Source organism: Elgaria multicarinata, chromosome 2 (assembly GCF_023053635.1).
Source record: "Elgaria multicarinata webbii isolate HBS135686 ecotype San Diego chromosome 2, rElgMul1.1.pri, whole genome shotgun sequence".
In the NCBI taxonomy this organism is placed as follows: domain Eukaryota; kingdom Metazoa; phylum Chordata; class Lepidosauria; order Squamata; family Anguidae; genus Elgaria; species Elgaria multicarinata.
Window position 1 is genome coordinate 142522675 of NC_086172.1, and position 26315 is coordinate 142548989.

Here is a 26315-nt window from a genome sequence, read left to right on the forward strand (position 1 = left end):
TGCCTGCCTTCAGAGACCTTTTTCCCCCTGAAATCATCGTTGGCCTCTCTTTACAGAATTCCTTCTATGGTAACTTCCTGATCATTTATTTGTCAGGGATTAAACACCAACCATAAAATTCACTGAAATGTCTTAAGAGAAAGAGAAAAGAATTTTGCTGCGTCTTTATCACATAACCCCAGATTAACTTCAAGTCTTCTCTGTGAACAAGAGCAATTAATGCAGAAAGGGATCAAAGGGACTGTCACGCAGACAACAAGTTCAGGGAAACGAGGTAGAAGTCGTGTATGAGGTGCCATAGAGTAGACAAGGCAATGTTGTGGAGGTATTTAAAGTTGAGGAATCTTGAGTTATATGTGGAAGATTTGAAAACATTGAGAAACAAAGGATTGTATCCAGTGGTGCCATTCTGTCAGTGGGAGGAAAACAGTGGTGGAACTCATTTCCATCCACCCCTGCACCAACCCCACTCCCATCCCAAAATCTGCTCCTGAGGTTTGGGATCAAGCAGATCTGGGGCATGTGCAGAGGGCTGTGAGAGGAGGAGGGGACAGGAAAGTCCTGTCACATGAGTGGAAGGCCCATTGTGTGAACAGACTGCCACTGGTACAATGGTTGGATCCAACCCAAATCCTGAGAAAGAGCACTGTGACTACCTAAATTCCTGGACTCTGAGATCCATAAGAATGTAAAACCTATAATTTTGAGCTAGAAATACAGCAGTTTAAGGAACGAAGGTGTCACACCTTTCAAATGCAACAGCTATGACCAAAAGCTGTTAGGGCTATGGGGGGAAGGAGGATCAGTTACTAGAGCTCATGACATCATTTTTCCTACCTTTGACTGGTGTTAAAACAAGCATGCTGTCATTAAAAATCAATGAGGTGGGCATCCAAAACTGAGTTTCTGTTTGCCAACCATGTACTTCATTTAGACATGCAATATCCTCAGTCCTCTTCTGTTGAGTTATGGCTTTATAAGCTGTTTAGTTATTGCACAGACTGGGCTTCTGGCACATAACCGTTTGTGTTTAAGTCTCTGTCTGGGCCCTTACAGAGACTAGCAGAGATTACAGCGGTTCTCAGCCAAGTCAGCAAAGACGTGAATTAAGACAGAGATTTATGTAGGTTAAAATAAACCTTTTTTACTGGCAAATAAATATATAATTTAGTTATGGCAGTACAGATACAAATACTTACAAACGGTCAGTCAATACAGCTCACATGAGGGACATGGAAGTTATACAGGAACTTGAAAATACATTTACTTTTATAGACGACCTGTACAATGATGCAACTCCTTGCAACCCTTAATTGAAGACAATCAGTTAGACAATTATTCAATTATGACACTCAATGTCCAGGTGTAGAGTTGACCTTTAAGTTTCTGCTGAGTCTTCTGTTCCTCCAGATTCTCAGCAATTAACAAATCAATGGAAAACATAACCAGGATCCATTCTAGGATCCAACATCTTCATGGTAAGAACCAGTTCTAAGGTCATATTTCTGTTACACAAAATGGCTTTTGGAGCAAGGGTGGCATTTTGGAGCATGTGAGTGAAAATATTTCATTCAAATATGTCATCCATAGATCTTACTTAGAGACAGTCCTGTGAATTGAGGTTGGATTTATGATTAGATATAGTTCATGGCATCGTGTGCAAGAATGAATGGCAAATCTGAATGAGATGTCGCCACAAATATACACCCATGCCGATTGCGCCAAAATTCACCCCACTACTGCTAAGTAATATTACATAGGAACACAGGAAGATGCCTTGTGCTGAGCCAGGCCATTGGTCCATCTAGCCAAGTATTGCCAAGACTGATTGGCTCTCTAGGGTTTCAGGCAGATGTTTTCCAGCCCTACCTGGAGATGCCAAAGATTGAACCTGGGTCCTTCTGAATGGAAAGCAGATGCTCTGCCACTAAGCCATGGCCCCCTTCCCTGATTTAAGTGCAGACATGTGAATTAAGTTCTTATCAGGCTCAAGGATTCTGTGCATTAACAGTGAAATTCTATGTATGTCTACTTAGAAGCAAGTCCCGTTGTGTTAACTTACTCTGAGGTATTTATATATAGGATTGCAATCTCAAATACCCAAAGTTGGCTTTGTTCTTCTATTGCATCTGCAGTAATTCTGTGTCCAACCCTTGCCTCTTCCAGACCCAGATCTTGTAGGAAGAGACCATATTCCTTATCTGTACAGAGCCTAGCATAAATATGGTAGATATCCTTAGCATCTCCAGATACAGCAGGAAAACACCTGCCAGAATATAAGAAGGAGCCATGCTTGATCAGACCAAGGAACCATCTAATCTGGCATTCTGTTCATACAGTGGCCTACCAGCAAACCCACAAGCAGACATGAGTGCAACAGCACCCTCCTGGTCATGTGCCCTCATGTTCAACTGGTGTACATAGGCATCCTGCCTCTGATCCTGGAGGTAGCACATAGCCATCAGGACAAGTAGTCATCAATAGCTGCCTCCTCCATAAATTTGTCCAATCCTCTTTTAAAGCCATCTAAATTAGTGGCCATAATTACATCTGGTGGAAGTGAATTCCACTGTTTAACCATGCCCTGTTTGAAGACGTACTTCCCTTTGTCCTGAATCTCCCACCAATTCCTAAGGTCAGTCTCAAGCAGTCAACCCAATTCCACATGAAAGGAAACAACCCACATACATGGGCTGCATCCATTTGCGGTGCCTAGTTATGATTTTAAAACCATGTGTGGTTTTAAAATCATAATTAGATACAACAATGTGATTTTGAGAGGCTGAATTCTGGACATGCTCAAAGGCACCCCATCCTGATATCACTGTTTTCTCAGAAACTAAGGGAAGCACACATGCAGCCTTCACCCTTAAGAAGGAGGGAGGAAAGAGGAGCACTCTGCACATGCCCAGAAATAGGCTCAACAAATAGGGGCAAGTAGGTGGGCCGCCCCTGACCCTTCAGTACAGGCTTCTGATGGAGCACTTGGTGGGCAAGTAGTGCAAGGCAGGGCAATCCTGGCAGGATTTGGCTGGAGCTGGGCGTGTCCACTAACAGCCGCTTACTTCCCCTCCTTTGCAATACTCCTCCTCAATCAAAGAGCAGCATTGGCAATGAGAAGAGGGAAGTGCCTCTCAGAGGATATGGGCACCTGTGGGCCGCCAAAGGCATGCTGGGAGGTGTAGTACTGGCTTGTAGAGTGGTTGATTTTAAATAAAGCATGTGTTAGCAAACCAGGACAGTATGTGCAAACCACATCACTATCTCTCAGTCCTAACTCAGCCCCCACTTTCCTGACCTCTCACTAACTGTCTTTGTTCTCTTTCTAACTGACTTTCCCCAACTGCCACTAACCCTGCCCACCAATCCATTCTAGCCTCAGCTAACAGTCATTCCTCCATTCAGTCTTCTGTTTCAATAGTAAAGTCAGGCTTTTACATAAAAATCATAAACTGTATTCAGTAATTATTGCATCTGTCTTGGAATGTTGTGGTTTAGGTGTAATAGAAAAAAAACACCACAGCATAAAAAATTTCATCAAGCTAAAAGGCCTTGGTATATATTCACTTGGCACTTAAAAGCCATTAATGCAGTCACTAGGCAAGCCTGCCTGGGAAAAAGAAATCTGTAATCAGAAAGCTACAACTAAGAAGGACTGCTCTCCCAACACATCTCAGATGGTGTTCAAAGATTAACATTTTATTTAGGGACCTAGACTTAAGCCTACAACTCCCAGCATACCTTGGGTGGGAGGGAAGACTTATCGGGCTTTGGTGGCCATCATCTGGAAGTAGCTCGCCATCCTGGGCCTGAAGGTAGAGTGCCTGGGCTGGCTGCCTCGGTTACTAGGCACCATGTGGAGCAGTAGGGAAGGAAGTTGTAGCTTTGGGCCCGTCACCGACAGCAACAACCAAGCTTCCCGTGAGTCAGCCAGCCAGGTCCCTCAAGCCTACCCATAAGCACCAGTTGCACAGTTTAGTCTGGACTGGCTCAGCCAGACTTCACTTCTCATGAGCTTCAGTGGCAGGACTCCCATTGGAAAGTCAGGCACTGCAGCAAAAGGCATGCCGGGAGTTGTAGTTTTTGTTTTCTGTGGAGACTAGGAAAATCATGGCGACAGCTTTAAGGTGGCCCTGGCCATGCATTGGGGGGGGGGGAACTAATTTAATGTGTTTTAAAGTTACTTCAAAGGCCTAGGACTGCTCTACCTTGCAGGGTTGTCATGAGGGTGAAAGAGGAAAGAAAGAAATGAATTTAATTTGTTTAAAGGTTAACTCACAGGCCTAGCACCAGCTTGCTACTTTAAAATGATTACCTTACAGACATATATCTTAGGGGGCCCAAGCAATGCTGGGTAGAAACTTGAAATTTGGCACACTGATAGTTCTGGCTGTACAATGTACCAGAAAAATCTAAAAAACATGAAAAGTTGGATTTTAAGTATTTTTAAAGAATTTAATAAAAAAAAAACGAGGCTTATGCCTACAACTCCCAGCATGCCTTACATGAAACTCCCAAGAGTATTTTCTTGCCCCCAAACTATGACACATGGTCATGACCAGTACAAATTGCTATTATCCCTTCAGGACATTCCATAAATAAAATTTCTTCAGCAGGAGATATTTAAAATTGCTTTATCCTCTATGTGGCTCTATAGCACTGGCATAATGCTATCAGCGCCATAAGGTACTGGGTTGACCATTAGCTAGTTCATGTGCTGTTTGCTGTTAATGACACTATCTGGGTCAAATAGCAGCTTTGGGGAAATCTGAACCAGGAAAACAGTGTGAATAGGTGGGTGGGGGAGTTAAATTCTCCCCTGCTGCAGCCCTGATCACAATTGGGTCCCCACAGCTGCTTTTTGTTAAGAAAGAGGTATGATCAATCTTAAGCATGCTATTTAAGCACAATTCAAGCTACGTGCAGTTTGGCTTTTAATCAGCGGCTGTATCATTCTACGTGTTTTCACTTCATGTATGCACTTACTGTAGCGCAGATGGTTAATTTATACAAGAGTTCATTTAACTAAAAAAATAAAAATGAAAAAGTGCTATGGTGTGTCTTCAGCACAGGTATGTCAGATAAAAGGCCCAAGTCACCAGTGGCCTTGACCATCTTGGCTCTCTGCCCAAACCTGTTAAGTGTACATATTATAAGTAAATTATGCCAATAAAGTATTCTGTGTTCTGGTTGCTTCCTTTTTTTATATTATAACTTCAGAACTCTGCCGCAAAGATCATCTTCTTGGCTCGCCGCTCTGACCATGTTACTCCGCTTCTGAAATCTCTTCATTGGCTTCCAATTCACTTCAGAATCCAATATAAACTTCTCCTGTTAACTTTCAAAGCTTTTCACGGTCTAGCTCCTTCCTATCTCTCCTCTCTCATCTCACACTATTGCCCCGCTCGTGCTCTTCGCTCCTCTGATGCCATGTTTCTCGCCTGCCCAAGGGCCTCTACTTCCCTTGCTCGGCTTCGTCCATTTTCTTCTGCTGCCCCTTACGCCTGGAACGCTCTTCCAGAACATTTGAGAACTACAAGTTCAATCGCAGCTTTTAAAGCTCAACTAAAAACTTTTCTTTTTCCTAAAGCTTTTAAAACTTGATGTTGTGCGGACTTTATACTGTTAGTTTTACCCTACCCTGTGCCTGCTTACCCTACCCTGTGCCTGTTTGCATTCTCTTCCCCTCCTTATTGTTTTACTATGATTTTATGAGATTGTAAGCCTATGCGGCAGCGTCTTGCTATTTACTGTTTTACTCTGTACAGCACCATGTACATTGATGGTGCTATATAAATAAATAATAATAATAATTATAATAATATGCATACAACACTTCCTCACATCCACTGAGATCTCCTTCCCTACTATATGTTATTCAGATATCTGGGCAATGCTGAGTATATTTTGAAAACATATTCTTAGGTTTGCATCTTTTTTTAGCTGGTAGAAAGGGTGTTGTGTGTCCTGATTGTTTTTGAAGTTTAGACGACTGCTCCAGCCAAGGCATGATGGGAGGTGTAGGCATTTCAGTTAAAATAAAAAATGTGGTTATCATGAAGCTCTAATTTAAAATACAGTTCTTATTAAGACAATTTTATTTATTTATTTATTTTATTTATTTAAGTATTTTTATGCCGCCATTCAGCCAAAAAAGGCTCTCACGGCGGCTTACAAAAGTATTTCTTGACAGTCCCTGCCCACAGGCTTACAATCTAAAAGACATGACACAAAAGGAAAGGGGATTGGGAGGGGGGGGGGGAAAGGAAAGCAAACTCAGGCACTACAATCTTAGTTGGAAAGTTCAGCAGTTACAGTTAGTAGCAGGAGGGAGGGGGCTCTCAGCTGGAGCTGGACCCAGGCATGGTGGAGAGGTGCCTGGCTGCTGCTTCCTCCCTCTCTGGTGGCCTCTGCAGTTACAGTTGGTAGCAGGAGGGAGGGGGCTCTCAGCTGGAGCTGGACCTAGGCACGGTGGAGAGATGCCTGGCTGCTGCTTCCTCCCTCTCTGGTGGCCTCTGCAGTTACAGTTGGTAGCAGGAGGGAGGGGGCTCTCAGCTGGAGCTGGACCCAGGCACGGTGGAGAGATGCCTGGCTGCTGCTTCCTCCCTCTCTGGTGGCCTCTGCAGTTACAGTTGGTAGCAGGAGGGAGGGGGCTCTCAGCTGGAGCTGGACCTAGGCACGGTGGAGAGGTGCCTGGCTGCTGCTTCCTCCCTCTCTGGTGGCCTCTGCAGTTACAGTTGGTAGCAGGAGGGAGGGGGCTCTCAGCTGGAGCTGGACCCAGGCACGGTGGAGAGGTGCCTGGCTGCTGCTTCCTCCCTCTCTGGTGGCCTCTGCAGTTACAGTTGGTAGCAGGAGGGAGGGGGCTCTCAGCTGGAGCTGGACCTAGGCACGGTGGAGAGGTGCCTGGCTGCTGCTTCCTCCCTCTCTGGTGGCCTCTGCAGTTACATTTTCCATTTATTCTAACAAAACAATTTACTAACTCAACCAAACTAAAAAAAACCAACCAACCTAAAGATGAATAAGTTGCAGAGAAATTTATTACTTATCAAATAAATGTTATAAACATTATTCATGGACCCGAGCAATGCCGAGCATATCAGCTAGTAAACCTATGAAATTCAGCACATTATGGTTCATATTTCTCAAGTGTACCCCCATGAGGAATCTACATTATTATTGTTGTTGTTGTTGTTGTTATATTTATATCCCATCTTTAACTCTTCTACCTGACTTTTTGTATCTGCATTATATTTCATACAGGAAATGTCTACTAGTTTTAAGTTGTGTTGCTTTGTTGTGATTCTGTAGCATTTTTAAATTGAACTGTACAATGCCTAGAGAAATCTATTTTATGTGGTGTTTAATAAATATAATAAATAAATAATCAGTATGATTTAGAGAGAAGCCAGGGATGGAAAGTGAGATAAATTACAAAAGAAAAAACAAAATGTAAAATGGCAATAGAAAGATATTCTGACAATATGCTATTAAAAGGGGCCAGTAGCTATAGAGTTATTACAATGCCTGATTGCCTCCTGAATCCACCTGTTCCATAACCTCTCTAAGCTTTCTGTGTGATCCATATGCTAGGCCATAAAATAGATAAGAAGTACAAACACATCTTTATCCCACCCACCAACTTTAGGGTGACCATAAGGAAAGGAGGACAGAGCTCCTGTATCTTTAACAGTTGTGTGGAAAGGGGAATTTCAGCAGGTGTTATTTGTATACATGCAGCACCTCTTCATCACAACAGTTAAAGCTACACTAGAGTGACCTGCAGCTCCTGTAACTTTAACTGTTATGATGAAGAGGGGGTTTCACCAGCTGCTGCAGGTATACAAAAAACACCTGCTGAAATTCTCTTTTCTACACAACTGTTAAAGATACAGGAGCTCTGTCCTCCTTTCCATATGGTCACCCTAACAAATTTACTTTCTAAGAATAGAGAGAACTAGACATTAGATGCAAGTATATGCAGCAAAGCCTTGCACTTTTTTTTTTTTTTTGAAAAAAAATGAAACGCATCCCCAGGAGGTTGCAATTCTTTGCAAATGAGCAGGAGGATGGAGAGGTGCTTAATCCTCCCCATGCCATCCATTTTCCTGTTAAATATCACCCACCTTCCCCAACCATGGTGCCTTGTTCTAAGTGCATACAGGGGGAGACAACTCCACAGCTCAAAACTACAGCTTCCTAAGGCTGCTTTTCATTTAAAAAAAATCTGTTGGGGCTTTTCTATACATATTTACATGTAGCATCTAGGTTACTCCAGAGATATCCAATGAATAATTCAGAATATATCCTTTCAGATTCCTTTTCACTGACTGGAAGTGATGAAGACCAAATGTATCAACAGCTGTTCCTAGTCCAAGTAAGCAAATAAAACTTCCAAAGGTTTCTCTGTGTTTGTCTACCACATGTAGGCAATTTTAGATTGAAAACTTCCCCCCTTCTGTATAGCTAATAAAAGCCTGTTGAACTGTATCTTGATGGGCCTCCACCCTGAGAATGGTAAGCATTGCATTTACGAGACGTGCAAAATGTCAGGGGAACATAAAGAAGTGTTGTGTTCAGGAAGCATATGATGTGACTAATGAAGGGTAGCAAGGGGTGTGGCTACCATGAGATAATAACTTCCCTTTAGTGCCTCTGTGAAAAGTGAGACTGTAAATATCTCCTCTCTGTCTTTCTGGGCCATGTTTATCCATTGAGTAGTAAATTTCCTGCATTTATTTGCATAGTTGGTATTTTAAAAAACCTCTTCAGGTGCAACTTTGGCCAGGAAAGATAGAGACAGCAAAAGCTGGTGGATTTTGACTTGATGAGGGTAAAGTCTTTTTAAACCCCTCCCTCCTCTACATCAGGCTTTTCTCTGCACCACATGTTCCTAAGTCTTTGGATTCATGCATGTTTAGCAGAACATCCATTGTAAAACCCACCCACCCCATGCCTTTTAATATTGACAATGAAACCACTGGGTGAGGCCATCCGAGGATTTAGAGTGAACGGTCATCAGAATGCTGACAGGTGAAGGCTGGTGGCTCCGATGTCAGGGGAGTAGTAAATCTACTCTGAGTTTCAGTCAGAATTCTAAAGGAGCTCTCCATGGTGGTTTGCCTTGGATTATGTAGTTACTATAGAAAGGGCCTTCTCTGTAATGGCACCGCAACCATGGGCATGAGCAAGGGTTGTGCCGGGTGTGCCTAGGCACAACCTAATGTCTCAAGCAATAAGCACTGAAGTGACAGTGCCAATGTGTAGGGATCCAGATGCAGTGGGAACAGTCCTCCAGCTGCCTTCCAGCTGCTCCTTTGAGAGCACCGATGGTCCTGGCAGCAGGACCGAAAAGGAATCACTCTGTTGGGAGTTTCTCTGCCGGGAGCCACACTTCAAAGAGGCCAGGAGGAGAAGCGCCAAAGGCTAATATCGCCTTGTAAGCCCCTCCTCCAACCAGTGTCACCACAAAGCTAGGGTGATCATATGAAAAGGAGGAAAGGACTCCTGTAACAGCTGAATAGAAAAAGGAATTTCAGCAGGAGTCATTTGTATACATCCCTCTTCATCACAACAGTTAAAGCTGCAGGAGCCCTTCCCTCTTTTGTATCTGATCACTTTAGGGCAGGATCTACACTACTGGTTTAAAATGGTTTATAACAGTAGTGACAACTGTTGGGGCCCAGGACACACTTCATTTATAATTTTCAAACCATTTTCAAAGTGTCATACCCTACTTAGTGTATATCTGGCCTAGTATAGCTCCTGCAGATTTAACCGTTGTAATGAAGAGGGAATTTCACACGGTGCTACATGCATACAAATGACACCTGCTGAAATTCCCTTTTCTATGCAACTGTTAAAGATACAGGAGCCCTGTTCTCCTTTTCACATGGTCACCCTATGCCTGGCATGTGCTCAGTATAGGTACATACTGAATATCAAATGGGTGAGGAGCATTTCTTCTTTCCTTCCCCTCACTTGCAACAGCCCTCCCACAATCAGGCAAGCCGAACGTTGAGTAGGGCATCAGTGTCTACAGTGTTCACTCTCGCTGCCCATTTCCCCCTCTTTGTTATAATTCTAAAAGCCGTATCTGCCCAAGTGAGGAAAGGAATGAGGCAGCAGAGGAGAACACGTTTCCTCCCTCTCACTGCCCGTCCCCCTCTCTTTGTTTTAATTTTAAAAGCTCCATCTATGGACCTCCACAGATTCATATAGTTCAACATGAAAACAGCGGGGAGGAATGAGGCAGCCAGAGGACGCGATAGGTGGGAAGGTGGGAAATCGGTCAATCACTTTGTCCTGCCCTCAAAGTTACAGCCACATGTGAACCGCCCAGAGAGCTCCGGCTATTGGACGGTATAGAAATGTAATAAATAAATAAATGAATAAATGTCAAAATGTGATTTAACTCCCCCAAGGACACATAACTCTAAATGCGGTGCAAACTCGGACATTGATCCAAAAGTCGCGGTAAATCGCAAATGTGAATATGCGCATTATCACGTTAAAAACCCGGCGCTGCAGAAAATTGACTGCTGCGTCATGTGTCCTAAAATGTGAATCTGCGCATTTACGTTGGGGTAAAGAAGCCGTATAGACAAGCCCCCAAATGTTCACATTTTCTGGAGATCTGATATGTTGTTCCATGGTTACTGTGAAGGAGGTCAAACAAATATTTAAAAAGTTATCAAGAAGATAGTTTGCTTTTGCCTTGGTCCAGGCTATCTCCTTGTTTGGGAAATGAGGCTCTGTATATACTGCCTTGAATCCCTTGCTTCACATGTTATTTTTAGATACTTTGTTCACCCCTGGAAGTTGCCTAATTGTGTGAGCTGCAGGTCACAGGGATCTCAACAGCAGCAATTTTTGCAATCTTTGAATGTACCTTCAGAATGTGGAAGTTGCTGTGACTAAAATACATGAGTTTCCAACTCACATGTTCATGTGGAGTAGACAACTCCTATAAAGGAAGTGGCAAAAAATAAAAACTGAGGGTCAGTTCACCAATATAAAGTTCCTGAAATACTGTATTCACAATTGGGCAACAGGTCTATGTGCACACATCCAAGACATCCTTTTCACTTCAGCTCCTTCTTTTGGAGCTGTTTTGCCATAGAAATGATACAATTTCATAGAAAAGATTCAGAAAGAGCCTTGGAAAAATACAGAGTGTAAAGGATATTACTTCTTGAAAGCCTTTGTCCATCATCATCTGTGAAAGGTAAAGGAAGACCTTTAATATAAAAAAGGGCTTTACAAGATTTCTCGGTATTTAAATTAAATTAAGGAAGTAAATAAACTGGGAAGACAGACACTGAAAATTGCACTAGCAATCTGAAAAACTGTAATTTAATTTTATTGGATTGGATCCAGACTTAATTATACTTCATGTAGCCCCACAGAAATCAATGGGACTTAAGTTAGTTGTGATTATATTAGGTCTCATTAATTTCAATGGGTCTGCAGTAAGCATGACTAAGTCTGGATACAATCAACTGTAAACCTAGTGTGAAATGTGTTGTTGAACCAGTTGGAAACAGTGACCATAGCTAGGAGATTTAATATATATTTAAGTGAAAAATGGCAAAGGAAGTCCAACACAGTCACATTTGACTTCAAAAGAGGAAACATCTCTAAAATGAGGATACGGGTAAAAAGAAAGTTGAAAGGGGATGTAGAGAGGGTTAAATGGCTCCAAAATGTTTTGGGGATACTCAAAATCACAATAATAGAAGCTCAGTTAGAATGTATGCCACAGTTTAGGAAAAGTAGCACCAAGTCCAGAGTTTCACCAGCATAGTTAATGAGCACTGCCAAGGAAGCTATCAGAGAAAGAAGGATTCTTTCAGAAAATGGAATTCTTGCCCAAACAAGGAGAACAAAAAGGAACACAGAATTGCCCAAATGAAATGCAAGCAAACTAAGATATCTAACAACAACAACAACAACAACAACAACACATTTTGAGGAGCATATTGCTAACATCACCAAGGCCAACAATACAAGTTGATTACTGCAGCTGAATTCTGGGTGGGGTCCACCAGGCTCAAGCCCTATTCCTATATTATCCCATTAATTCATATAATTTCACTTGATTAGCAGCACAATCCTATGCTGCACTAGTGACCAGTGTGTTTCAGAGCCCAGTTCAAAGTGCTGGTTTTGGCCCTTAAAGCCCTTAAGGGTTTGGGACCAAGTTACTTGAAGGACCGCCTTTGCCAATATCAGCCTGCCAGCACTTTAAGATCAGAAAGAGAGGCCCTTCTCATTTGGCCAATCTGAAAAAAAAAACTCACTAGAAGTTTTGGTTAGATACAGAAGCAAAGCTTGAGGATTGCATCATCGTCTAAAGAACCTGTTAACAACTGTGACTAGGAAATGTCAAGTGCATGATAAATGCCTCATGTAGAAAAGTTCTTAATGTGATATTTCTGTGTAAATTATGTATGAAGTTATTAGTTTGGAATTTTCTGCCTATTTGGTATCTTGTTGATATTAAGATGGGGTTGATGGCTGTATTGAAATAATAAAAAAGAAAGAAAAGGAAAACATACTGCGCCACAACGTGATCCTACTGCAGAGCTTTTCATCAGCCTTAGCAGTGGCACAATCTGTGATGGTTCCTTTATGAGTCACCCTAAAGGACAGTTTGGTCCCCCAAAATCCAATTTGTTTGTACAACCATGCATTTTTTATAGTAGTAGAAGATTTGCACCTGAAAATCTTTGTCCTTTTTTCCTTTGGCTTCAAAACAAAGGTCTTAGGAAAAGCTCCAAAATGTATACAGGCTCTCTGGGCTGGTATTCTTGCACCCTAATGGCTCTGTTATCTCTTTGAAGCCTACTAAGTGTTCTTTGCTATAGTGTCTCCTCAAGTGATCTGTTTTGGTAGAACAACCACTTCCTATGATATGGGTTTCTGTATATGAACGCATTTCCTTGGGATTATCTGTAAGAGGTTATTTTTTTCACAGATGTGTGACCTAGTGAATTTATTGCAAGTTTTAATGAATTTATTTTGCAACCACATCACAAATTAAATTTCATTTAAGTTCCAGTTAAGTTTATATAAAATTGCTAATGGCTAAAATGTCCTATTAGAGAAGTTGGCATGATCTGGTTCACATATGCATTTTCATCACTTGACTAGCATCTAGTGGTGACTTGCATGTATGAATGAGCCATTCCTGATCGAAGACCACAGGCAGAGCTTCTGTATCATCTCAAACCAAGTCCTTTTCCATGCAGTCAGTTCACAGCTGCTTATTTAAGTGATGAGAAATAAAATGATATAGATACATTTACTTCCCCAATTCATCAACTTCAACAACAAAAAGAGCAAACTCTGAGTCCAAAAGCAGTGTTATTTGTTTTTAAAATACAGCATACAATTCTTTTAAAGGAAAAAAAAAATACAGCATTTCAACTACACTGATATTATGTGTCCATTGTCGTCAATCAAAGCATGCTACTGATTTCTCATTATTTTCAGTTGCATATCCAATTATGCACAAATAAATTTCACTCTCCAATTTCATGCCCTGGACTAAAATTAATCACAAATGAATCGGTATTGCCCTTGATTGCCTTTGTCCTCTTTGAGACTACGAGACTTAATGCTAATACTACACTGGCTTACACCCATCATTTGAATCAAAATGCACTACCTTTCAAGATATTAAATTATTATTTTTTCTCAAAAGGCTTCAAGCTCTTCCAAGTAACAACACACTTATCTTCAAATCCAAGTACTTGCAGAGCCCACGTGGACCTTTTCAGGAACTTTGAAAGTCAGGACACTGAACTATAGAAATGGCTGGTAATATTCCAAGGTTTATTAATTCCATGTCAAAGGTATCAGATATTCTTGTATCCTTTGCGAATCACCTTTTCATACCAAAAAGGCAACAGCTTATTCACAACCACATCAAAGGCACGTGCATGACTCACATCTACTAAATAAACACTAATGCCCAATGGCAGTAATACAGCTATTTATATTCACTGCTTGATTTAACCAGTAGAATTCCTTTAATACAATAATAAGCATGAGCGCTTTGCTGCAAAAAAAATAAAGACTTGTGTGTTAGTGGTATTCAGGGCTGTTCTTAACACCATATCAATTTCTGACATTGGTTGGCTAGAGCATCTTAGATACACTGATTGTCTTTCCATAATGACAAAATAGAGCACTTAAATTTACATTAAGTCTTTGGAGGCTGGCAGACACATACTGTTTGAGTGCAATTTATATATATTTATCTGTGCTCTCTCTCTCTCTCTCTCTCTCTCTATATATATATATATATCACACATACAGACTGTAAACGTGTAATGACAATGAGCCAACAATTATTCATTTGAAACGCAAATAATACTACTCCAATTCAGTCTCTGTATTGAAAGGAACAGTACATTCACATAGAATTGTGTTATTCACAATTTTTGTGGTCCACTGGCTTCTGCCAGTTGTGTATTCCACATTCCTCAGTGCTATTCATCATACATTGGAACACTACACCGTGTTTCCTTATCTTTGATTCATTATTTTTCTCAAGCAAGAAGCATCTTTCTCCTCATGTGAATGCATGAACATTTATAAACATTGTTTCTTTTTATTATAGAGGAGTTTACAAAGGTTGTAGATTACTGTTAGTAAATTTCCGGCAACACGATCCTTCCCAGATACTGTGAAATCCCACAGACATTGCATGAAGCATGGTCGATTGGAGATTTAGCTTCTTCCCTCAACCTTCACCCGCATCTAGTTTTTAGCTTTCCTCATCATTTACATCCATGTGACCCATTCGTAATGCTTAATCTGATTTGGATAAAGACTTTGCTTGGATGGTACAGTATGCCATAAAATAGCAGAATTCTATTTCCCACTATTGCTGATAAGGGCTGATTCAGCTCAGACTTGTGCTTTGACTTATTTGCTGATTTGCTTGATAAACAGCTAAGCTTAAGGCCCTGAAGGAAGATGGATGCATGTAGAGCTAGAATAACAATGAAGAATATTTGGGCATTAAGGACAGGGGCTTTCTTTGAAAACTACACATACTGTTATCTGATCTGAAAGCTTTGAAAGATATGGGCTTATTCCACACCCCTCAATATTCGTTAAGAAAAAATATATAAGAGCTATCACCATTATATACAATATTTTAGGGCTTAAGACATATCTCCCAAAATATGATTTTCTTAGTTATTTGGGGGCAAGGGGAGAAAGGTGTTTGAATCTGAAAGTTTGGTTTATCTATTTGATAATGCCTGAGAAACTCCCTATAATTTTCCTGTCCTTCTCTAAACAACATCTGTTGATTCTGACCTACTTTGCTGAAGATAGATTTGACACCATAACATAGAATAGTAGAGTTGGAAGGGGCCTATAAGGCCATCGAGTCCAAACCCCCTGCTCAATGCAGGAATCCACCTTAAAGCACACCTGACAGATTGTTGTCCAGCTGCCTCTTGAAGGCCTCTAGTGTATGAGAGACCATGGCCTCCCTAGGTAATTGGTTCCATTGCCATACTGCTCTAACAGTCTGGAAGTTTTTCCTGATGTCCTGCTGGAATCCGGCTTCCTGTAACTTGAGCCAATTATTCCATGATCTGCACTCTGGGATGATCGAGAAGAGATCCTTGCCCTCCTCTGTGTGGCAACCTTCCAAGTATTTAAAGAGTGCTATCATGTCTCCCCACAATCTTCTCCTCTCAATGCTAAACATGCCCAGTCCTTTCAGTCATTCTTCATAAGGTTTTTTTCCCGACCCTTGATCATCTTCATCTTTGTTTCCAGACCCCTGATCCTTGCCCTCCTCTGAACCCCCTCCAGCTTGCCTGCATCCTTCTTGAAATGTGGTGCCCAGAACTGGACACAATACTCTAGATGAGGCCTAACCAGTGCCGAATAGAGGGGAACCAGTACCTCGCAGGATTTAGAAGCTATACTTCTATTAATGCAGCCCAAAATAGCATTTGCTTTTTTTGCAGCCACATCACACTGTTAGCTCATATTCAGCTTGTGATCTACAACAATTCCAAGATCCATCTCGCTTGTAGTACTACTGAGCCAAGTATCCCCCATCTTGTAACTGTGCATTTGGTTTCTTTTTCCTAGATGTAGAACTTGGCATTTATCCCTATTACATTTCATTCTGTTGTTTTCAGCCCAGCGCTCCAGCCTATAAAGATCACTTTGAAGTTTGTTTCTGTCTTCCATGGTATTAGCTATCCCACCCAATTTTGTGTCATATGCAAATCTGATAAGTGTTCCCTGCACCTTCATAACATATTTAAACAGCAGCCCGTATGAGTTCTAGAAACTGGTGACTTGCTTCATCATGCAATTGTGTCTCATAGAAACAATTTCTTTTATGATACGTTTAACAGGAACATTTTCGCATTACTAAGAACTCTCCTCCTCCTTGGAAAAAATGGAAATAGAATCAAAGCAAGAAAGGGAGATAAATAGGGAATTCCAACATTTATTTGAGAATTACAGCTACTTCTTCACCAACAGTATAACTGCTGCTTTTTGGGGAGAAAACAATCCTGGAACACCAATCCTAGTTTCATCATAATGCTTACTTTGAAGAATTGCTGATAGAGCTACCAGTTGCTATTTATAAATATGAATTTAAAATACTTCCCCATAATAGTCAATTATGGGATCAATTATGAGATCACATTTTGTCAGTTATGAGATCACATTTCCTGGAGACACATTAATGAACTATTTTGTTTTAGTATATGTTTTTATGGTTTTCATCTACTGAAATGGGGATAGGTGAAGGCATTTTTCATCTCACTGTTTCTCCTAAATGAGCTGCACCAGCCCCTAAATTCACACTGCTATCTCTGTCTTCCATTCATACTAGATGAATGTCTAGTTCCCAAACTGTGTCCCTAAGGAATGGGCTACCACTGGCAGGTCTCAGGGCCTCTGTTGTAATTGGAAGGCCACCTCAGAATTTTAAAATGCCTCAGTTGGTTAGCAGAAATGTACTCTGTTCAGTGAACAGAGTACATTTGTTACATTTGTAACAAAGAAGCACTATTTGATTTTAAACTATTTGTTTCACATTTCTAAACAGCCACATAAATATTTATGTGAATATGCATCTGGGCCAGCCCAGAACATTTAGTTGCTTGAGGCAAAAGACAAAATGGTGCCTCTCCATTCCACATTCAGAAGTCAAATGGAATCTTACTTCAACAGTAGTGATGGGATGGTGTCCTCCAGCACACCTCAGGGCAGCAAGCTAGCTTAGGTGGTACAGTGCAGGCTGCGTAGAGCTCTTCCCTCCAACACCTCACTGCTGCCCCCCACTGCATCTGCTGCATGAACAGGCTGCCTCATTCTGCATAATAGTAGGGCCAGCCCTGATTTTGTAAGACTACTCCAAGGATGGAGGAAAGAAAAGGAAATTACTTTCCTCCAGTGATATTGCAGGCACTGACTAATGGGTGCTCACAACGACTGAACACACATCAGTCATGTTTCTGAGAGGAGTAATTGGATTTTCCCAAGGAATATTCAACAGATAATAAAACTTGCAAAACTAGTTGGACCAAATACTATAGCAGGGCAGAAGAAAAATGAATGTGTGTACCCGGGTTGATGGGAGCACTAAAAGACCCCCTTTGGTTAATGCAAGAAAGTGTTTACTGAGTGACATTTTTTAAAAAAAAATAAAGATAGATTTCCCCCCTCCTTAGAAAACCAACTCCATAGGCCTCTGGCAAGGTGTGGAATAATGCTCCTAACTTGGTACAAATTGTCAGACTCTCTAGTTTCATACGCTGCACTATACACATTATTTATTATTCTCTGATCATGACATGGCCAAGATATTCATGTAGATCAGCTGTTCTTTACTGTTCTTGTCTCTATTGCTCTCCACCGCAAATAGTCATGACTATGATGAACAGGGCCTGATCAAGGCCATGATGTTCCTTAGGCTAGCAAGCTGTAGTGAGCAGAGCTGGCTTCAAGGATAGGCCTGGCTGGGCACCTGTAGACAGCCTCCGGCCCAGCAGGGGTCCACTGACAAATGCCCCCTGGACTTGCACCTCCTCTTCACCATTGCAATGTGCTTGTTCACCTATCTCTTGCTTTGGCCCAGAAAATGGTAGAGAAGGAGGAGCAGTAGATGCCGTGGCCTACTTGTTCACTGGCTCTCAAGTAGGCAAGTGGTAGCAAAGGTGAGAAAAAGGATGAGAAGCAATAGCAGCCTGTGTCAATAGCAGGGAATGGTTTCAAAATGAAACTGGCTCCCCTAAACATCAATCAGAACTGTGACTTCCCTCATTGGCTAAAAATGGGAGCAGGCTTCCTTCTCTCTAGTTAATTGGACAGTTTAGTACCTGAATATTTTGCCTCAAAACTCAGATTCTACAAGGACTAGAGACTTGCTTTTTAAAATGAAAGCTGGGAATCAAGGTCACTACAGGCACTGAGTGGTATGGCTAGAATCCGAGTAAAACCCAGCTGATAGGGCAATGTGGGAGTCCTAGTTTAGAATGCTGGTGGGCCCCCAGAGATGGAAGGTGAGGAGCTGCAACCTGCTTAAAGCACATCTAAATCTGGCCATGGCGATGAAAAATAAAATGATGGGTGTGCTAATGAACAATGTAATCCCATAATAAAGGTAGTCCTTTCAAAGTAAAAAGCAAGCATTAAGGCTTCATCTCAACAAATGAAGGAACTTTGCAGGCATCTCACTCAACGGGCCAGACCTAGCACAAGCTTCCTTGCCTCTGCGGTGGGAGAGAACATGTGTCGCTATGGCACCACACCCCTTGTCACCTTTGCTTAATGCTCCCTTCCTCTTCCCCCATTGCGCCTCCCTTAGAACATAAGAAGAGCCCTGCTGGATCAGACCAAGGGTCCATCTAGCCCAGTGTTGGTCACACAGGGGACAACCAGCTGTCCAACAGGAACCCACAAGCAGGACATAGGTGCAATAGCACCCTACCACCCATGTTCCCCCAGCAACTAGTGTATATAGGCTTCTGCCTCTGATACTGGAGGTTCCTTTGCTGGGGAAGCTCTTGTGAGAGCCCTGCAGCCACTTCTTCCAGCTGCATGGCTCTCCATAGAGCTGACATGGCAGCAGCAAAAGTAAAGGGGTGTGTGCATGATTTTATGTATTATATTGTATTTAGTGTTGTTCCCCGCCTCAATCCAGAGGGAGAGGCGATTAATAAATAAATATATTATTAGATGATGATGATAATGATGATGATGGAAGCACAGGGCAGGTGGCTGCTCCAGAGATCCCCACCAGCTACTCTCTCACTGTGGCAAATGCCACGGCAGGAGGTTGGCGGGCAAGGCTCTCCAGAGGACCTGCTAGAGGCAGTGGTGGTGGGTCCTTCAGGTGGGCGGGGGGAGGGGAGCACCCCATTTTGCCATTCCTCCTACTCAGACACCTGATGTGGGTTCTTCACCTGGGAGGGCCAGCCCTGCGATGTACAAATGTTTGGGGCAGAGCTATTGTGGTACATGACCCTACTCATTTCATTTATTTATTATATTTCTGTTCTGCCCAATAGTTCTATACTGCTCTCTGGGTGGTTCACAACATATGCATTTTGTAGGGCTCAATGCACCCATGCATTTAGCCCTTGCATGGAAGGCTTTTCTTTTTTAGAAGTAGGAGTGAAGTTTGCGACCAGAATAACAGAGAACAGAATGTGCATTAAGAGAATGTGCAACAGATCATATTCTGCATTATATGGCCAATGGTTCAACTAGGTAATTTTAGAGCCTGGATTTAGCGCTTTTGAGGGTGAGTGGTGGGGTGCTTTAGATGGTCATGTGTATTATAACTAAAATTTCTCATCTCTTCCGCACCGCCCCCATGCCCCCCACTGCTCCCCAGCCACCACCATTCCATGGTTTTCAACAGTTTCTTTATTCTTGATCCTTTAAAGGAAAAAAAATCAAACCAAAAAAAAAAAATATCAGTTTGCCAACCCTGATTAAAAAAGAGAGAAATACTCTGAGCATGTGCAGTTTTTGCATTTTAAATTCACTTAAATCATAGCACCATCATTACCAGAGGAATAAAATGAAGTTTACTTCTGCTGCTCTTATGCTAAACACATTTATGTGAGAATTAGCACCATTTTGTGACAGGAAATGATTTTTTCTTTCTTCAAGTAGAACTAAAATGAATCAAAAGAGCATCCACAGCCATGTACATGCCTGGTCTCTGGTTTGAGGTGGATTCCTGCATTGAGCAGGGGGTTGGACTCGATGGCCTCATAGGCCCCTTCCGACTATACTATTCTATGATCCCCCATTATAAAATGCCTTTTAGGAATAAAAAGGATGCTGTAGTGACCAATGTCTGCCCTGGTGGACCCCAGCTTGCATCATCATCATCATCATTATCATCATTTTATTTCTTAGAATCATAGAATAGTAGAGTTGGAAGGGGCCTACAAGGCCATTGAGTCCAATCCCCCGCTCAATGCAAGAATCTACCCTAAAGCATCCCTGACAGATGGTTGTCCAGCTGCCTCCTGAATGCCTCTAGTGTGGGAGAGCCCACAACCTCCCTAGGTAACTGGTCCCATTGTCGTACTGCTCTAACAGTCAGGACGTTTTTCCTGATGTCCAGCCAGAACCTGGCTTCCTGCACTCTGGGAGAATTGAGAAGAGATCCTTGCCCTCCTCTGTGTGACAACCTTTTAAGTATTTGAACAGTGTTATCGTGTCTCCCCTCAGTCTCCTCTTCTCTAGGCTAAACATGCCCAGTTGTTTCGGTCTCTCTTCATAGGGCTTTGTTTCCAGACCCCTGATCATCCTGGTTGCCCTCCTCTGAACACGCTCCAGCTTGCCTGCATCCTTCCCCCTACCCTCTCCCTCTGGATCGAGGCAAGGAACAACACCAAATACAAAACACCCTAAAATACATAAAACTGATTTAAAATATATAAAACGAATACATTATTAAAAGGCAACTGAAAATTCAGCTGGGTAGGCCAGCCCAGGTGTTGACATCAGGACTGCTAGACACTGTCCTGACCACTTGTTGCTCTCTGGGTAGTCATTTGCTGGGCAGGTAGTGGTGGTGGCTAGACCTAATGCTTAGAGGACCACTGTATATAGCACTCTTTGCTCTTGTATTATTTTTACTTCTAGTTTATTCAGCAATTTTTTTAAAAAATCTTCCTTATTCACTTTTATGTCTGCTATAACTTTTGCCGTCTGGAATGCAAAACTGAATGGAGGATGGTTGCTTGGGTGATAATTTGCAACAGATGGTGCCCAGTGACTCTGGGCGAACTAGCAGCAGACCCGGGGAAAAACTGATAGTTTACCCTCCTCACTCAGGTTTGATTAATGAACCAGAAGGATTTGCCAAGCTCCTAGAAAGGAGACCCAAAGGAGTTATGGTGCATAACTTTTTCTTTTGTGATTTCCTTTTTTCAATTAAGTTTGACATTTTTGAGAGTGTGCTTGGCTACAGACCATTAATCTGTGCTTGGAAGCCAAAAAGGAGAAAATACTTCCATGGAATAAAAAGAACAAATGAACATTGAAATGCCATGTTGAATATATTATACTGTGTTGTTTAGGTCACTGCATCATGGGTTCATGCACAAGTCAAGTTTGAGCAATTAAAAAGACCTGAAAACTAATACTATTAGGCAGAGATATTACCAAAACCTCCAAACACATTTCCCCAGTATGCTACATACTTTCAAGAGCTTATAAAATTATTAAAGACCTAAATTATACTTGAGCCAACCACAGATTCCTGAATCAAAGCAAATAAGAACACAAGCACAGAATTTCAGGCCGAGTATATTTGCTTGAAAAATGATAGGTCCGACAGAAAAAGGCCCTATTTTTTAGACGGCCTGTGGATACGTAGCAATAGCAGGAGAGACAACTTACCCATTAATGCTGCTGTGTGTGGCATTAGCCTTGAGGGATTGAGTGCAGTTGAAACTGGGGGTGCAACCTTGATGTGGGAGGGGGAACTGCACAAGGTGCTACTCTCCAATTATTTGTTATTTGCTTCCACTACGCTCTGCTTGCATAATTGTAAATAAAACAAAGATTGCGAAGACACGATAAGGCAACTAAACTTGATTCAAGGGAGGGGGGCAGTTCTACTTGTTTGCGTTGCACAATGCTGCACTCCAATTATGGAATTCTCTCCCTTGGGAAACATGGAAATCCCCCTTTGAGCATTTAAAAGCATCTTGGAAACATTCTCATTCAACAAGGTCTACTATGATTCATTCTTTAGTTGTGCGTGCTACTCATTATTGCAAACTTTTTGCTGTGCTGTTACTTTTATTGTTTTTACACTTTTTATTTAACACAGCAAACATATATAAACATTCATATGTTGTTTTATACTTTGAATGGTTTTAGTTTGTGTGAACCGCCCAGAGAGCTCTGGCTATTGGGCGGTATAGAAATGTAATAAATAAATAAATAAATAAATTCATATTAGGACAGTGCACCACCTCAGGGCAAATTCCCAAATCTGAGCCCACCTCAGCCCGAATACAAGGTGGTACCGGGTCGGCCGGAGGCATTCTGAGGCAAAGCAGGTCAGGTCTGAAGCACCTCGGGTCAATTCAGGGTGGTGGAGGGCTGTTCCCCCTACTCTCCCATGCAGGAAAGGTAGCATGAGGCCAACCTGGAGACTGAGGATGTGGACAGGACACTTACATCTGTTTGACCCATCACATGCTCGCTCGACCCTTGCCTGTCTTGGCTTGTTCAAGCTAGCCACTGGGGATTGACTGACTGGGTCAGGGGAGTGGTGATGGGGTGGTCCCTGCTGCTTTCCAGGAGGCAGTGGTGTGACCACTCCTGAAAATACCCTCTCTTGACCCAGAGATCTATGCCAACTACCGTCCAGTCACAAATGCCCCATTTTTAAGCAAGGTGCTCAAGAGAGTGGTGGCATCTCAACTGCAGGCGCTCTTGGATGAAACTGATTATCTGGATCCATTCCAGTGGTTTCAGGCCAGAATCGGCCTTGGTTGCCCTGATGGATGACCTTCTTTGAGAGAGAGACAGGGGGAGTGCAACCCTGTTACTTCTTCTCAATCTTTCTGCAGCCTTTGACACTGTTGACCACGGTATTCTCCTGGACCACCTTCATGAGTTGGGAGTTGGAGGCACTGTTCTACAGTGGTTTGACTCCTACTTGCAGAGTCGGCTCCAGAGAATAGCATTGGGTGACTGTACTTCAGCTGCATGAAAGCTGAACTGTGGCGTGCCACAGGGCACCATCCTGTCCCCAGTGCTATTCAACATCTATATGATACTGTTGGGAGCAGTCCTCAGGAGATTTGGGGCAAAGTGTCACCAGTATGCTGATGACACCCAGTTGTATTTCTCTGTAACATCTGAATCGGGAGAGGCCATGCACATTCTGAACCGGTGCCTGGATACAGTTGTGGCTTGGATCAGGGCCAATAAACTGAAGCTGAATCCTGATAAGACAGAGACCTTGTAGGCTGGTGGTTCCCAGGTCTGGGAATTGGGGTGTTTGCCTGTTCTGCATGGGGTTGCACTCCCTCTAAAAGAGCAGGTCCATAGTTTGGGAATGCTCCTGGACCCATCTTTGTCACTGGAGACCCAGGTGGCCTCGGTGGCCTGGAGTGCCCATTATCAACTTTGGTTGGTACGCCAGCTATGCCCGTTCCTGAACAGGGATAGCCTAACCACGGTCATTCATGCACTGGTAACCTCATGATTAGACTACTGTAATGCACTCTATGTGGCTACAGAATCGGACTCAAAGAGTACTTATCAATGGAACCGTCTCAAACTGGGGAGAAGCAATGAGTAGGGTACCGCAGGGATCAGTCCTGGGCCCAGTGCTCTTCAACATTTTTATTAATGATTTGAACGAGGAGGTGCAGGGAACGCTTATCAAATTTGCAGAGGACACAAAATTAGGTGGGTTAGCTAATACCCTGGAAGACAGAAACAAACTTCAAAGTGATCTTGATAGGCTGGAGTGCTGGGCTGAAAACAACAGAATGAAATGTAATAGGAATAAATGCCAAGTTCTACATTTAGGAAATAGAAACCAAATGCACAGTTACAAGATGGGGGATACTTGGCTCAGCAATACTACAAACGAGAAAGATCTTGGAATTGTTGTAGATTGCAAGCTGAATATGAGCCATATTGCAGCTGAATATGGCTGCAAGAAAGGCAAATGTTATTTTGGGCTGCATTAATAGAAGTATAACTTCTAAATCACGTGAGGTACTGGTTCCTCTCTATTCGGCCCTGGTTAGGCCTCATCTAGAGTATTGCGTCCAGTTCTGGGCTCCACAATTCAAGAAGGACACAGACGAGCTGGATCGTGTTCAGAGGAGGGCAACCAGGATGATCAGAGGTCTGGAAACAAAGCCCTATGAAGAGAGACTGAAAGAACTGGGCATGTTTAGCCTGGAGAAGAGAAGATTGAGGGGGAGACATGATAGCACTCTTCAAATACTTAAAAGGTTGCCACACAGAGGAAGGCCAGGATTTCTTCTTGATCCTCCCAGAGTGCAGGACACAGAATAACGGGCTCAAATTAAAGAAGCCAGATTCCAGCTGGACAGCAAGAGCAGTACAACAATGGAATCAGTTACCTAGGGAGGTTGTGGGCTCTCCCACACTAGAGGCCTTCAAGAGGCAGCTGGACAACCATCTGTCAGGGATGCTTTAGGGTGGATTCCTGCATTGAGCAGGGGGTTGGATTCGATGGCCTTGTAGGCCCCTTCCAACTCTGCTATTCTATGATTCTATGGGGCTACCCATGTATGTAGTTTGGAAACTGCAGCTTTTGCTGAACGCAGCATCTAGGGTGCTTACTGGGACACCTAGCTCTGCCCACATAAAACCTGTGTTAAAAGAACTGCACTGGCTGGCTGTTAGCTACCGAGCCCTGTACAAGGTTATGCTATTGTCTTACAAAGCCCTAAACAATTTGGGACCAGGATACCTAGCAGAGATTGTAAGCCTATGCGGCAGGGTCTTGCTATTTACTGTTTTACTCTGTACAGCACCATGTACATTGATGGTGCTATATAAATTAATAATAATAATAATAATAATAATAATAATAATAATAATAATAATACAGCCAGATGACATCTACGATTGTTAGAGGAGGCCCTGCTCATCATTCCCAGATGAAGAGAATGCTGTTGTGAAGAACCTTGACAGCTGGCCCTCTCTGTAGCGGCACCCACCCTCTGGAAAACCCTCCCTCGTGTGGTTTGGGAGGTGGAAAATGTAATATCTTTTAAATGCGTCCTAAGAACATTCATTTTTAAACAAGCCTTCCCTGGACAGTAATTTATTCTGGTTTTATGTGATTTTAAAGTTTTAATCTGGATTTTATGGTTTTAGTATAAATATAAATATGTATAATAAATAAATAAATAAACAATGAGTCCACTGGACACTCCTTGCTCACTTCTATCCACCGTCTCCCCCTCCCCATTCACCCCCCCCCAAACTTGGAGCCACCGCTCCTGCCACCTGCAGGACTTACTTTGCTGTCTGTCCTCCTCCATTAGAGCCACGATTTAAAAGTAAGATGGGGGTTCTGAGGTTTTCGTGGACTTACATTCACAAACTATGGTGGTAGTTTGTGACTATAGATCTATGAAAACGTCACAGCCCCATCTTACTTTTAAATTACAGCTCTAATGGAGGAGGATGGATGGCAAAGGTAAGTCCTGGGGCGGCAGCTCTGGGTTCAGAGGGGAGCAGTGAGGGGGCGAGCGAGTGAGTGACCAGGGAGTCCAATGGACTCTCAGTTGACCTTGTGCCCAGGAACCTGCAAGGACATATCTGCTTGGGTGGTGGTGGGGTGAACCTTGCTTCAGAATTGGTTCTGAAGCTAGGCGGCCCAGCCCCGAAGCACCTTGAGTCGAATCGGGACTGTTTTGGAGTTGGGGGGCGGGCTGTGCACAGCTCTAATTAATATAGATCCAGCATGGCAAGCAATGTGATATTGTCTAGAGATGCTCCAGTTTGTAAAAGTGTTAGTTGCATGTCTAGAAACTAGTTCTAGGAGTATTTTTTCCCCAGGTGCTGTTTGAAAACAACAGAACTATAAAACATGTGGGCGCAAACTATGTCAGTTCTACTATTTTTCCTCCAAATCTTTGAAAAGCTATCATTGTACAGCCTCAGAGAAATACTAAACACTCCAAGGGTCCTTTATTGGAAGCATCTACCAAAAGAACTAGAAAAGCCAGGGTACTTGTGCAAAAGCAGAAATAACTTGTCAATCTACACGTACAGCTCTTACT